The sequence below is a fragment of the Kryptolebias marmoratus genome, linkage group LG2 (assembly GCF_001649575.2).
Source record: "Kryptolebias marmoratus isolate JLee-2015 linkage group LG2, ASM164957v2, whole genome shotgun sequence".
Taxonomy (NCBI): Eukaryota; Metazoa; Chordata; class Actinopteri; order Cyprinodontiformes; family Rivulidae; genus Kryptolebias; species Kryptolebias marmoratus.
The window spans coordinates 700,748-713,401 of NC_051431.1; the positions used below are offsets into that span (position 1 = coordinate 700,748).

At 37.3% G+C, this 12,654-nt stretch overlaps 1 protein-coding gene across 2 annotated transcripts in view; it reads right to left on the reverse strand.

Moving 5' to 3' along the window:
* Positions 1–12,654, reverse strand: part of si:cabz01090165.1 (uncharacterized protein LOC100333421 homolog) — a 304,518-nt gene that overhangs the window by 225,694 nt on the left and 66,170 nt on the right. The gene's annotated exons all lie outside the window — the stretch shown is intronic.

Here is a 12,654-nt window from a genome sequence, read left to right on the forward strand (position 1 = left end):
AATGCAACTGTGTATCATGTGCCAGCTGAACCATACCGAGGTGTGTGTGTGTGTGATTGTTCTACTTCATCGCTGTTATTGTCACATATCATAGTGCTGAGTCCAGATGTGTCACTTAGTGTTTAAAGCTTATTAACGATGTCAGATATGATCAGCTGCAGCTGGACAAACAGTGAAGCTGACAGAATGTTGCTTTCAGCCGCCGACACAAACCCACATCTGAAGCTGCTCAACGGAAAATCTAGTTACTGTCAAATGTGACGTTATTGATCCTTAAAGGGAGGCTGCTGTTTGTTTTTGTGTGTGTGTGTGTGTGTGTGTGGGGGGGGGGGGTAATCTAGGGGTTAATATCATTGAAACACTCATTTTCCTGCCTAAACCTGTCCAATATTTCTCTTGTAAAATGAGACAAAAGTACTTGTTGGTTGGTTTGATTGCAACATTTTTCTGTTTAGGTTTAAAATTTATCTTCTTTTCTTTCAAAATAAGTAAATAAAAACTGGATTTCTATTCTGTGGTCTCCCTGGACTTGTGTTGCACATTAATGACAAAAATCATTACGACTGTTATACTACTGAATAATCAAGGAGCCTAATTATAAAAAGTGTTTTAGGTGCCACTTTAACAGTTTAATTTGGTACACTATTACTCATAAATGTCTAATTACAGCATCAGAGATTTAACTTGAAGCCGGAGCTCAAATTTGTGAGTCATGGTGACAGATATCACAGGCAGCTTTCCAAAGTTCGTTGGCAGATGAAGGAGTTGGTTCTCTCTTTATGTTGAGAAAAGTTCTTACTCATCTTTGCAAAACTTGACAGTTTTTCAGACAGATTTACTTGTGAAGCCTGAAAAAATCTCAAACCCTCTATTCGAAATGTGCAGGTGGTTTTTTTTTTGTTATTTCCAATTAGTGTTGTTGCCATTTATGCCAAACACATTCACAACCTCACCAACACAAATGATTTTCAGTCTGATTTCTGCATCATCCGATGGTGGAGAAGGTGAAGGATCTGAATGCAGGAGAAGTTGTTGGGAAACACTTGGTGATGAATAACTTAAAGTTCAATTTTACTGACCTCAAAACACTGTTTTTGCAAAAAACCCAACCCTGAGGTACAGAACACCAAAGAGCAAGAGAGCAAAACAAGAGGTGAATTTGAGGAAAAACAAAGAGTCCAGCATTGAATGACAACAACAAAAATGGGCTGAACGTAAACTGAAGGAGGAATCCACTCGACACAGAACAGGTGTGATGATAACCAAGGTGGGACAAGAACAAGGCACAGAAATAAAGGAAAACATGAAGGTTTCAACAAAAAACTATAATTCAAAGAAAACCATCAGAATGTAAAAATCACACACAAAAAAATCAAATAAAGACACAAGACTGTAACATTTTACTGTCTTTAAACACACATAAATGAAGTTTGATTGTTGTAAAATCATAAAATATGGAACCTGTAGTTTTCGGTCTTTGGAGTCAGCCATGTTTAAATGTTTAAATGTTTAAATGTTATGATGATAATATGAAAACTGGCCTGTTCAGTGTCAGTTACTGTCTGGTTAAGCCAGAGGTTTAATTTCTGAAAAACTTCAACTCAAACATGCACATTTTCTGCACACATGTTTAATATTGTACTATTCTTTTGGTTCAAGTTCCTTGTTTGTTTAAATGTTTAAATGCACAGCAAGCTTAAAAAAATGCTTGTTTTCTCTCCACATTCTCCGTGGTGTCATAAAATCCATTCCAATAAAAAGACTTTTTAAAACTGCAGACAATGATCCGTATCATTTATTCACATTGATATTGAGGATAAGTGGGTTTGGTTGAATTAGTGGTCTCCAGCTAAATGAATCCTTACTGGGTGTCTGGGGAAAAAGGAATAATTTCAATGAAAGCAATAAACATGCACGTGTCGTTATGTAAGCACTCTCCCATTAGTGAAAAGAATACCTCTTGTGCATGAACTCAGCTTCTAATGGAGTTTAGGAAATGATCGAGGACTCTGACAGCAACTAAGCTCAACTGTAGCAGAAATATCTGGTTGTTAAAGAAAAAAATTGACCCGGTGCTGCAGGTGTGCTAAAGCATCGTCTGGCAGCTAGCTGTCATCTGGATCAATACTTGGCTTTTTTTTCCTCTGCAGTCCAGAAGCTGCCTGCGCTTGTTACTCTCTTTCAAAGTCTACTTTCATGCTTGTTCTCTATTTATGGGCCAAGATCGAGTCCTGGTTCTGGTCCTGAGTGGATACTGCCTCACACGTTCATCTACTGTAATTCCAGGTAATTCTGCATCTTATTGTGATATATTCTGCATTTGATAACAAAACTGCTTTATGCTCAAGTTTCTATAGTTTTTGTCAAGAACAGAACATATTGCCTCGTTGATTCAATATGTATCCTTATAAGTCTATGTAGTGAGGACTTTATGAGATTCATTCTAAATAAAATTTATAAAAAATGTATTTTCTATGATTGCCTCTGATTCCCAATCAAATGAAGCAGCTTTAGATGTGTCTCTAGAACCTGATTTGTGTTTGGACCGTTTCTGTCTTGCTGAGCTCTGAATTGTCAGAAATAAAAGCTTCATCCAAACCATCAACATGTCTGCTGGATCCCAACCAGGCTGTTTAAAGAGGTGTTTCCACTAAATAATATCCCCATTTTGGATCTGCTCAGTCTCTCTCTAATGACTGCTTATGAACCTCAGAGCTTTAAGGTTGCTGGAATTAAACCTTTACTTTAGAAACTTGATCTTGTTCAGGAGCTCTGGCCAATTATAGACCTGTATCTAATCTCCCATTCCTCTCAAAGATTCTTGAGAAAATATTTCCAATTAATTGTGTGAAACAGAAATGATCTGTTTGAAGAGTTTCAGTCCGGATTTAGAGCTCATCATAGCAGAAACAGCACTGCTGAAAGTTACTGATGATGTCCTCCTGTCCTTTGAGGCTATAACAGAAGAATTACGGAGACATCACTTGTTCATGTAAATAACAAATCTTCTTCATACACCGGAGTTTATCATGGAGTTCATTTTTTTGGTAAGTCCTAACCACTGCAAACAAAAATGTTGTACATGTTATTAATTATCACACACTCTCCTTCTAACACATCAACCTCAAAGATGGGAGGCTCACTTGCTCCCTAATGAATTCAACCCATGGCCAGATGTCTTCAGTTGACATAATATATCTTGAATTCTTCACCTGTCTGTTTTGTTTAAATTGAAGGTTTCCTCCACACATCACATCCTTCGCCGTCCTAAACTCTGGCCTTCCTGTTAAAGATTTTAATTTACGTCCACATTCAGCTGTTGTCTCAGCCGGTTTGATGACAACACTTTACCACTCGTCTGCTCCGATGCATTGCACCTTTTAATCCCTCGATATCTGAGACTCTGACTATTGATTTCTAAATCCTTTCCCTGCTGGAACATACAACACAGAGGGAAGGGTGGCATGATATCAGCTTCTCACAGACAGAATCAGAGCACCTCTGAATATAAACAGATCAGCTTTCTGACGGAGTGATGGACTCATTGCTGAGATATGACAGCATGTTCTTATTAATCGTATAAAATGTTTCAGTCATATTTACAAATTTGGTTTTTAAAGCCCATTATTGTGTTTTAGTCTTGTTGTTGCCATTTATTTTAAACTACATATCATATATAAATGTTTATGCAGTTAATAGGAAAGCAAAGAGGAAAACCACCAAAAGGCTTGAATTATAAATTCTGAAGAAGAACGACAGCAGCATGATTTGAATTTGAGTTGAGATATAGATGGGTTGTGTGAATAATTTTCATCCTAAAAGATTGATTTGTGTTGCAACAATAACCTGCAAACTTAAAAGATTTCAACAGAACAGAGTTCCTCACTCCAGGCCTTTGTGTGGGCCACAATGCCTTCATTTAGTAGATTTCCCCCTGCATCGACCACTGATTTCAAAGAAATTGTTTGTTAACAAGCTTCTTCTGACCATAATGCCATTCTAACAAAGTAATTCAATCATCTGAATCAGGTGTGTTGGAGCAGAAAAGCATCTACAACAGTGGTTGTAGAGGATGTGGTGGGGACCTCACAGTGAGGTGTGAAGCCACAGGTGGAAGGTCTTAAGATGATCCTGAGAAATTAAATAACTGTAGAACTGATAATGCCATATGTTTTGGTTATTATGAAGTATGAAATAAAATAATTGTGCTGTTATATCTTTGTGTAACTGACCTAAAAGCAGCGTTTGTACATTTTAACCTGCAGTAGAAAAGATTTAAGTATCCGCAGCTGTTACATTGTCGGTCAGAAGCTAAAAGATTTAGAAACCATTGGTCTAGAGGACCAGGCTTTTCCAGCACCGTGTGTGTGTGTGTGAAGGAATATTACAGCCCATCAGAGCTAAATGTGAAACATGGCTCTGTAAATGTGCTGAGAGATAGAAATGATGAGAACAGCTACCAGCAGCAGCAAGATCACAATTACCACCAAGCTCCAATCTTAACCTCCACTTAGAGTCTGACTCAATGAAGCTCCGACTTTTTACTGGCTGATTTCACCACAGTCAGACGGCCCAGGTGACTCAGCAGGTGATGCACCTGGTTGCAGGATACCAACTAATTAGATAATCTGAGATCCAAGCAGATAATCATAAATGCTTTTACAAAGCCAGTTATGAAAAGACTCCTAGGCCCAGGTTTTCTTTTCTAATGGTGAGCTCCTGAATACCTGCCAATCACGAGAATAACAAGAGACCATTAGAGAAAATGTTGATCACTGCGAGGGCAAAGGTTGAAACGATTCACCAGAACAAATGGAACAGAAGTGGACAACTACAAAATGAAAAAGTTCATCAAGTTAAAAAATATTAAACAATAAAAGCAGCAGACCTAATCGTGTAATTATATTCGACATTTAACAAATGTTAGGCAGCTGAGTCAGTATGGAAAATGGATGGATTACTCAGACATTGTTGCCTGTAGGACCAAAGATGGAGGGAAAATGGACTGCAATGAATAAAAAAAGGATATAATCCAAAATAAATGCATGCACATAAGTCCTCCAGGAGGCCAGTATGGCTAAATTTAACAATAAAAATAAAAAAGCACCATATTATCAAACCAGCTGCATTTTTTCTGACTGCTGTTTAACAACTGCTTTATGCCCACATTTTAACAAAGACAAACCAACAACCTACCATAAAGAATTATAGCTAAATAAATTAAAATAAATAAATAACTGATGAATACAGCGGACCAGTTTTATTATTTTAGAACCGACTGAAAGCTGTTTAAAGTTTTAAAGCAGATCTTAATGTAAAAAGTCACCTTTCTGTCAAAGGCTTTAAAACTTTATTTACAAACACAAAACACAAAACCCAAAGCTAAAAGTGGGAGAGATTCTTGAATTTTTGAAAGTAATCCATGCTGACTTCCCTAATTTATGCACAACCCCTGGTAAAAATGATGGAATCACCACTTTTGGTGGATGTTCTTTCAGTTGTTTAATTTTATATAAAAATAAATCTCAGACGTGCCACACGACTGTAATTATTCAAAGTTCCAACAAGCTTCAGGCATCAGGAAACAATAACACAGAGAGAATTGTTGTAGGTAACCACAGTTTTACATCAAGTAGAGGAAAAAGTGTTTTTCATATAATTGTTTCCTCTAGGTGCCTTTTGTGTATTACTAAAAATTAATACTTTCATTTTTTATGCAACAATGACTAACTAGCAGAATAACATGTACCTTCTCAGATCCCTGCTAACTGTCTGCTAACAAGTCTGCCTGACTTGTTGTCATTGTTTGTTTGGTTTTTAGCAAAAAAACAAAAACAAAACACTTTTATAATCAACCTACATTTAACGTTAATATTGTGACAACAGCTGACAGACAGATTTAAAGAACGTTAGTTTGCACTGATAGTCGCAGCCATGCTTTAAAAGGTAACCAATGATCCTGATAACTGTTCTTCTCTGTGATGTTTGTGATGCAGCTCAATTTAATAAAACTGATTAAAACACTGGTAGCTGTTAAATAACTGTAAAGTTTACTGCTTTTCTGGGCATGCATGCCCTCGAACCTTAGGAAACAAATTACATGATCTTCTTTTTTAAATACATAACAGATTCGGTGTTTTATTCCAAAACTAAAACGAGCTGTAGAAGCTAAACAACAGCTCAGCTGGATCAATAACGTAAAATGTAGTGTACTGGCTCATAAAAAGCAAGCTGTTAATACATCTTTTACACTGAAAGATTTTTTGCACACATGCAAAATATCAATAACACTTAAACTGATGATCAGAGTATCTTTGCTTAGAGAACTTTATAACTCCCTGAACAGCAGGAGTCATTACTTTTTTATAGTCAGTAAACTGCTGCCAAGTCATTTTCTGCAAAGTTAAAATGATTGTTTTTTGCAGGGAAAAAACTTTCTGAGCTCATTACAATCAGCTCACAGATAATATTTAGAAACACTGCAGCACCCATTGTGATTCCAAATCCCCTTAAATCCGAAACCTCCCCGCAGCGCCGGTAGGTGCCGGGCCAGCCCCTTTTATTTGTGTCCAATAATAGATGGCCCCACAGCCTGTACCACCAGCCCCTGCAGTTGCCATGGTAGTTAATAAGACCTGTTAAGATCAAAGGCACAAAGAGGATTGTTGACTCGCCAGGGGAGGCGAGTGGAGCCCACAGGAATGCAATTAAAGGCTGAGGGAGGGATCCTCCTCATACCTGCTGTTACGCTACTCAGAGCTGCTGCAGCTCCCCAACTTCAGGAGCCACGATCACTATCAGTGTGCAGGAATGTGCCTCACAGTGAAAGAAAAGGTGAATTAAACAGACTTTGTGTGACTGCAGCAGGGAGCAGGTTGTGTCTGCAAACCAAGCTTCAACATGGCTGTTAGTTTCCTTTTAGTTGTGTGTTTTTGTGCAGAAACTGAAGGTGAACGATGAAAAGACTAATAGGTGTTCACTGAAGGTGAAAAGCTCACCTCTAATGACAAATACTGATGTCTAAATGACTATAATCACTAGTAGAGTTAGAGCAACATTCATTGCTATGTTTGCTATGAATTACAGAAATAAATTTGAATCATTTTTAATGTAATTACATTTTGGGTTCAATTATGTTTTATGTGCAGCAGGGTCATCCATTAAAGACACGTTTGCTGAATGCTGTGTTAGCTGCTTTGACTTTCATTAAAAAAATAAAAAATGTTTTTGAATCACTCTAGAGGGTCATGAAAACAACCAGTGAAAAACTATACAAGTTCTCTGATTTCCTTGTTTTGATCAACCCAATTATAAAAAAAAGGTCAGCTTTGTGATCAGCCATGGTTCGGATGAACTGTTATTTAAATTGTACACCTTTCAGCAGATTATATTCTTGGAGCCAGAAGAAAACAAATGGAGTTGTGAAAGTAGTGCTGCAAAGTTCTCAAAACATGATTGTTTTAAACTATTTAGGACAAATGTTCAACCCTAAAGAGCTGGGATGGGTTTTTATACTGTAAATAAAAACAGAGTGCAAGGACTTGCTAATCTCATGAACCCATTTTTTAAATTCACAATGGAAGACAGTAAACATATAAAAGGTTGAAACTAAGAAATTGTACCATTTTCTAGAGAAAATAAAGGCAATTTAGAGTTGTTTGGCAGCAGCACATCTTAAAGAATCTGCAACAGGTCAGTAAGAGAACTACAAGCATTTCAGTGTGTCTGAATCTGTCTGCAGGGCGTCACTAGTTTACTAAAAACTGCATCTAAAAATAATGGAAGGATTTTATAATATCACTCCTCAATGAAAAAATTTAAATATCAAATCATCTACGATTCATAAAATCAAAAAAGACTTGAAGAATCTGCAGAAATCTGTGAGGTCAAAGGTCAAGGCTGGTTCTGGTTCTGCTCAGGAACACTGTCTGTAAACACAGTTCACCATGCCGTCCACATATGCTCCTTAAAGCTCTATCAGGCAAAGAAGAAGCCAGACGTGGACCAAAAAGGAGAACTGTTCTGAGGTCAGATGAATCAATATCCTTTTTGGAAACCACAGACATCATGTCCTCCATACTAAAGAGGAGAGGGACCAACCGGCCTTTTATCATGAAACATGTTTTTGAGATCTGTTTTTATTTTCATTTTACACAATGTGCCACCTTGTTTAGAACTGGGGTTATTAATCAAACTTTGAGTTTTAGGAGGACTTCGGGTGGTGTCTTTTGGCAGGATGGAGCTTTGTCTGCAGTAATGACGGCGTCTCTCTGGCCTGTTGTGGTGAACAAAGAGCTCAGCTGGAAGTCAAAGCTCTTGATTTCCTGATCCGCCTACTTTCTAGCCATCATACACACAGCTAAAAGAACTTCCTCCGCAGGATGTCCAGGTTCAGCCTTACATATAAGGTGAGGAGTTCCATCATCCCTGAATAAAGAGTCAAGAGAGGAAGTTCAAGCAGCTGATTCGGATGCCTCCTCCCTCTGGAGGTTTTCCAGGCATGTCCCACTGGGAGGAGACACCGGGGCAGACACAGAACTCCCTTCAGCTACACATCTGACAGTGAGTTATGGCCTCTTTTCTAAATTCCACAGTTCATGTTTCTGCTGCATGTTTTTGTCTTGTTGAGTTGACTTTCCAACTGATGAACACGGACTAAACAAGCATTAAACAATGATTGAGGATAATGGATTCACTTTAACTGTGTACAGTGTTGGCGAGCTGAGACAGCCATTCTGGCCTCATAAATAAAACACATCCATAAAATGCTGTCAGAGTATAATAAAGCTTTCTAATGCATGACTTGGAGAACTATTTGTGTGTGCATGAATGCTATTTGTTTAAAGACATTAAGTACTGTTGCATTTTAATGTACTTGTACCATCTGAAAAAGAAGGAGGTCAGTTTGTTGTTTGTTTTTTATAACTTTAACATTTTTTTCTTTGTTTTGTTTTGTTTGCTTGGACAGGATTTACAATCTGATATAATTCAGTCTAATATATTACCCATGCAGGAACCAGGTCTCAGATAAACACAGCTCCATGGGGTTTTGATGCAGCTCCACTGTGGATCTCAAAGTGGCCTGAAGCTTGCATATTTCTGAGGTACTGACATCAAATTTGTCACCCAACATCGAAGAAGAAAGCCTGAAAAGTTGTGACAGATAAGGTGACAAACAGCCAAAATAAAAGTCAGAGTAAAGAGCTGTCGCTGTCAGTGCTGACCATTCTTTTTACACAATCTGTAAAACAATTGCTGGTTATTTTACTGGCCATTTCAAAATTGTAAACATAAAAACTAGATTCCAGATAAAAGAGAAAAAGTCCCTTTTCTCCCCTAAGATGAGCACCAACCATCTGCCACGAGTATCTGTACAGCAGCCTCAGCTGGGACTGGTTCAGTCTGAGAAAACTTCAAAAGCCACACAACAAACCTGAGGGACAAACTTAACTCCGCTGGAATCCATTCAAAAGAACATTTCTGAGACTGTCTGACTGGAACATTATCAAGTGTCTGCTGGAAGGAGCAGGGCTGAGATGTGAAGTTTGCTTTTAAGTTTAAAGAATTAAAAAGAACTCCTCCTCTGGAGATCTGCTCGACTGATGCACTGCCCACAAAGAAAAAAGGGTCTTGTGGGAAACTAATGGGCTCTAGTCAGAATAAACAGCAAATTTATACACTTAGAGCTGAGAAATTAACGTGCAAAAACACCTAAAGAAATAATATATAAAACACTTTGGTTATGTAAAACCTTTACCAACATGAGGGGAAACATCTGTTACAGAAGTGAAACAGGACTGGTTCAGAAACAGAAAGAGGACTGATGGAAGAAGAGCAGTCCTGAAAACCAACAGAGAACAAAGAGGGATTGAACACAGTAAAGCTGAATATTTATCAAACCCCTTCTTGTCTGAAAATGCTAATTTTATTGTCTTGCAATGGTCTTATTAACCCGCTGCTGGCCTTTTGGTGAGTAAAGCATTTCTCTCTGTGAAAGAAATACAACCAGAGAAAGATAAAGTCTGGATATCTTAGCAAACAGAAAGTGGCTCTAACTCAGTCAGTTTCACAGATACTGAGATATTTGGTGTGGTGGTAGCTGAGAGTCATCCCTAACAGACTGAACGCTAACAGATCGTCCAGGATCTCACGATATCATGTGAGATTGTGCTTAAAGTTAGTTTTAAGATTTACTCAAAACAACCAGAACTGTGAACACAGAAAGATAATCTTCATGTAAAACTGATGGGCAACTCCTTCAAGGAAAGCTAAGCCTTTCATTTCATGTTTGTGTTTCATAGAATAAAATTAAGAAATATTTTTTTTTGCTTCCTTGTCTCCTTTTTCTCGGTAAAGCAGTTTAAAACCTTTATTTTATTAAGCCCTCAATGAACAGATAAAGATGTTCATGGCACCACAGACAAATATGTTGGGGCAACGAAGCGTCATAAAATCCATCTGTTGTCTGTTTTACTCCCTCCCTCTGGTCTAACTAAGCAAGATAAAAATGAATTAATTGTCTCTTCACTGATGAATTTTTAATAAAGATGTTTGAGCAACATAAGGCTTCTCTGGATGCCTCTGCTCATGGGCTGGGGTTTCTTTTAATTATTATTTGAAAATTCTCATTCAGTTAACTTTTGTAGGTATTAACCAGAAAGGTTAATGGTTAAAATGACTCTGAAGTCAACAGATTTAAAACTTTCTTTACTATTCATTTTCTCTAATTACTATGATTGAGTTCAAGTTATATTTTTAAATACGATGCATCCTCTCAAACTGTGCCAATACAAGGAGAGGAAATATACATGTTTATACTCAACAAATTAAACAATAGATACATGTGCAAAATAAGCTTTTTAAGGAAATTGTCTTCAGTCTCTTCCTGCTGCTCATGGAAACCAGAGATGTTATTCGAGATGCAAAACATGAAAACTAAAGAGAGTGAAAAGCTCTGAAACTTTCACTTCCCTCTGTGTTTTTGTTTGGTTGTTTATGTCTGAAAATAAAAATATATTTTACAAAAGGTAATAAAATTGTAACTACAAATTCACATGTGAATCATAAAGATGATAGTAAAACAAAAAGCCAACAGCCTGATTTGTGACAGCTGGGATCGAAAACAGAAACAGCTGATCGGCCCGTCTGAGTCCAACATGGACCATCAGAACCTGAACTACAGGATTCTGTTAAAGTTCGGCTTTAATAGGGATAAAACAGACATTAATGAATATGTTTTTAATTACTGCATGTTGTCAAGTTTTACATTATTGAGTTGTAGTTATTATGGTTTGGCCAATTTGTCCTATTTGACCAGTTTTTCTTGATGTTTTCATTCATGGTTTTGTAATAAACCTGATATATTAAACTGATATCCACGTGTCTCTCACCTGTCGTCTGAATTTGTTGGCTTGCTTTTTATTGATTCACGGATCTTGTTTGCTGTTTTTTTCCACAGCAGAAACAGGTCTAACCTCTAGAAGTGTTTAATTGTGATTTATTTTTTATGTTTAGCTTCTGCCTGCTTCCTTTTATTTAATGAACTCCACTGCAGAGGGAAGACAAACTGAAATGACAAAGCTTATTGGAGCAGTCTGAGTGCAGACAGAATATTATAATGGTTTTATTCTCCTATATTAGTGGTTTTCCATTTCAGAGAAATGATGCACATGATTTAAACGAAGCAGTTAGTCTCAGAGAAAAACAATATTTTATCTCATGAATAATTCCTGGATTATTCCATAAATCATTTTCAATTAAAAGAAAGGTGAAGATGATAAATTCAAATTGTGAGTGAACCTTTAAACCTTAATGTGACTGTATGATTCTAAGGTCCACCTTCCAGTTGTTTGTCTGTCGTTCAGCTGCTAATCACGTTAATCGTAGTCACCCCAGCAGAACCACATGTGAGCCACAGCTGCAGCTGATGTGGCTGATTTACAGCATATAGATGCTTCATGAGGACAGCTGCCCGGCCTCTTCTGTCCAATCTTAGACTAAAGATCTCAGCTTTAAACAGGCTGTAGAACTGATTCACTCTCCACTTCAACTAGTGATGAACTGTATAAAAACCCTGCATACAGAAAAATATAAACAACAACAACAACAACACACACATATTTGCTTTGGCAGCTAACAAGATCTCAAGGTAATTAAAATAAAAAACAAATTCAATTCAGTACCAGTTATATCATAATAACTTTTCAAATGAAATTCTAAGTAGCACACAAGTTCTGCAATCAGATAAATTACCAAAAATAAAGAAAAACAAGGAAAAAACTCATGTTTCCTGCCAAAGATGTTGGTTCATCTGTTAGCCCTCAAAGCAAATGTTGGGGATAAGTCTCAGCTACCACCACACCAAACCTTAGTTCATCATCCATGAAATTAACTGAGTTATAATCATTTTTGTGTTGCCTCTGAAAGAAACACACACACACACACACACACACACACACACACAGGTCATCTGCCTTGCATGATGGGCGATAAAAAGCCAAATAAAGATGAAAGTGTGGAGGTAATAACATCTGAATTCAACTCATCAAATCTGAATCTATCAAACCCAACCTTTCGTGATGACTGTAAACACGGTGTCTGCGGTAAACACGAGCTGAGAAAGCTGATCAATAAACCATTACGCTGACAGAACAA